Raw genomic sequence first — 3,312 nt, 5'->3', positions numbered from 1 at the left:
TCAGGAAGGGCTCTGTCCTGGGGGCTCACCAGGGTCAGGAAGGGCTCCTGGCTATCTTAGGCTGATTTGAGACACAGTCCCCATAAATCATTGTCCTGGTGTCACCTGCCCCTCATCCACCTATCAGTCTTTATTAAGCACTTACTCTGTGCCAAGCATTGGAGATGCAGAGATAAGACAAGACAGTCCCTAAGATTGGAGAAGCGTCCAGTCTACTAGAGATGGAAGGCAGAGACAGAGGTTTTACAAGACACATACAGAACAGGTGCCAGCTAACCTTACATAGGATGGCATGGGGAGGGCAGGGCAGCAAGGAAGGGACAAGAAAAAGTCTTTCTGTAGAAAGCAGAGCTTGATCTGAGCCTTGAGGGACTCCAAGAGTCAGAGGTAAGGAGGGAGTGCATTCCAGGTATGGAGGACTGCAGAAGCAAAGGCATGGAGAGTGGAGATTCAACAGCAAGTATACCAGTATGGTTAAACCACTGTGGTCAGTTCTAAGCACTGTATTTTAGGAAAGGCTTTGACAAGGTGGAGAGCTTCTTGAGGGGGATGGGGATTGTGCCACACCAGAATCAGTTAAAGACCCAGGTATGTTTAGTTTGGAGGAAAAAGTCAGAAACATGGTTGCTGTTGTTGTATGGCAGAGAGAAAAGATCTGTGAGCCTTGGCCCCAAAGGGCAGAGTCAGGGCCAACTGACCCAAGGAAGTAAGGCCAATTTCATAAGAAAAATCTTCCTAACAATGAAAGTTAGGGCACACAGCTTCCAAAATATCAGAGGTCAGATCTGGACCTAGGTCTTCCTGCCTCTGCCTCATACTATCCATGGTGGCAAGAGAGAAAACCCTCCCTCAGGAACATATTCAGCGCCTTGCTGTATAGGAAGCTTTTCCTGAGCCTGTGTGGCCCCAGGATCACCTCTACCCACTGGGAGCCAGTGAGGGAGGGACTGAATAGCAAAATCCTATAGCACAGACATTGTAGCTGAGAGTCAGGGGCCCTCCTGCCAAAAGAGTCCTAAATTCAGTGGCCTGGTCCCCATTCACTCCCTGAGACTTTGTGACTGCTGCCAGCCCCCCTCAGCAGCAGATTGCGCTCCAGAGCTATGGCCAGTGAGTAAGCGCTATCCCCTGCTCCCTCCCCTTCCACTCGCTTTTCATTTTTCAGAGGGAGTGAGTAGCTCAGGTTGAGCAGGAATGGATGACAGGTTGTAATTATATGATCTTCCCCCTCAATTCTGCTTTCTTCCAAACTTTCCTGTTTCTGATTGAGGCACCCCCCACCCCCCCATAGCCACCATCCAGAGAAGCAACTCCTTTGGAGAAACCAGGCAAACCAGCCTTGCTGAAGCCTCTGAAGGCACAGACAGGAAGTGGAAGAGCAGTGTCCCTCACCCTGGACCACTAGCCTCGGTTCCAGGGCATCCCTCACAGCCAGGAACCATGGGAGGACACACTGGAGAAGAGGTCCCCTTTCCTTGACACCACTAACACCAACTGCCACTGATGGGTCCAAGATCCCTTGGAGTGACAGCATCATCTGGTCGTTAGTCCTACTTCCGGCCCAGCCCTTGAGCCCTCCTGCCCCCTTGCAGCCTGGCACCTGCTTCTGGGGATACTGCAACCACAGCTAGTGAAGGCTGAGAAGAGAAAGTTCTTGCTACCAATGCCTTGGGCACTGCCAAATGGTTCAGCAGCAGAACCTGATACGATCTTATCAGTGGAAATGACATTAACGAATTGCCATCTGCTTTGCCTCTGTTCCCTAAGGATTATGGGGCCTTTCCATCTGTCCTGACGCTGAAACTTTCCGTTTGTGTTCTTGTCTCCCCCTGTGACAGCAGGGATGTCTCACTTTTCCATTTTGTACCCTAAGAGCTTTGTGCTCATTCATATATTGCTTATCCTCTGTGAGCCTCAGTTTCCTCATCTGTAAAAAAAGGGAGTTGGGGCAACATAAGCTCTCAGGCCCCATGCAGCTGTGAACGTCTGTATTCTAAGGTCCTCTCCTTCGCTGCCACTTATGGGATGTTGAGTTTGAATGTCTTTCAAGGACAATTCCCTCCTTTTTTTGGTGAGGCCAGAGGCAGGGACAAGTAAATTGACTTCTCAGATAGGGTCACGCCTTTAAGGTGACAGGATTTGAACCTAGCTCCAAGTGGTTTACCTACAGCACAAGATGCCTCGAATCCTCAGCTTTTTGAGACCGTCTCTCTTCGAAGGTCCCTGCCCTCAGGTCCCTCCCAAATGCCACTCGACGTTCTAAGGTCTTTCCAAGTTCAGACATTTCTTCCATGGTCTATGGAGTATTAGGGGTTAATTGTGGCGATGTCTGGATCTGGCTGTCGTTGATTACAGAGAGAATTCATCAATTTGTCTTATTTTTTAGCTCTGGTGTAATTGGGGCAGGAAGGGGGTGGGGAGGACGGACTGGGACAAGGTGCCACGTGGGACAATTTTGGTGAGCCGAGACCGGGGTTGGATGGTAAGGGGCGAGTGGGTAGGGAGGCCACAGCTTGAAGAGATCTGAGTAGGGTGGCGTGGGGTACTTGTTGGCCCGGGTCGTTCTGGTCTAAGTTCCCTCCTGCTCAGTTGGGAGGGAGGCGGTGCCCAGGGACCAAGGCTGGCCCTCGGGAGGGGGCGCCCCCCTTCCCTGGTCTCGCTCCCGCCCCTCTCTCTTCCTCCCTCCCTCTCATTGGCAGCTGGAACCGCGTCGGGGGGTTTCCATGGCGACGGGTCGCTAAGCATCGAGTCTGTGGGAACCCAAGTCAGACAGTGCGAGCGGGGGAGTCCCGGAGGGCGATCAAGAGACTGGCGGCGAGCCGCCCGGCGGCCAGCTGAGTGGCCCGGCGGCTCCTCCCTTCCCGTCCCAGAGTCTGGGACTGGAGGGCAGGATCGGGCCGCGAGGGGGACAAGCCCCATCGGGGCCGGGTCGGAGGGGGGCTACTGGGAGGCTCAGCGGGCATCTCGAACCCTGGTTGAGAAGCAGGATTAGGACAGGTGGGGGTAATCTGGTGTTCGGTAGGGGACGGGAGGGAGTGTCCTGAGCCCTGGGTGGAGGAGAGGGGTGCCGCTCAGGACAGTGGAGGGGGGGAGGGAGGCGGATAGCCGGAGCCCTATTAGGGGGTGACGACTCGCAGGACTGGAGAGGACAGGCAGCCCAATCCCCGGCACAGGGCAGGAGAAGGCAGCCCGACGGAGCCAGGTCAGGAGGTGATAGCTCGCTGGGCAGTCTTGGGAGGGGGGACGGGGCGGGAGGAAGGACCCTGAGCCCTGTCTGGGGTGCACGATTGATCAGGCCGGGTGAGTAGTGCA

This window comes from Petaurus breviceps, unplaced genomic scaffold, assembly GCF_028583685.1.
Source record: "Petaurus breviceps papuanus isolate PSGF00001 unplaced genomic scaffold, PetGlider_PUasm1.0 90397, whole genome shotgun sequence".
In the NCBI taxonomy this organism is placed as follows: domain Eukaryota; kingdom Metazoa; phylum Chordata; class Mammalia; order Diprotodontia; family Petauridae; genus Petaurus; species Petaurus breviceps.
The sequence above is the reverse complement of the archived record's forward strand: the minus strand, read 5'-3'. Positions refer to the sequence as shown.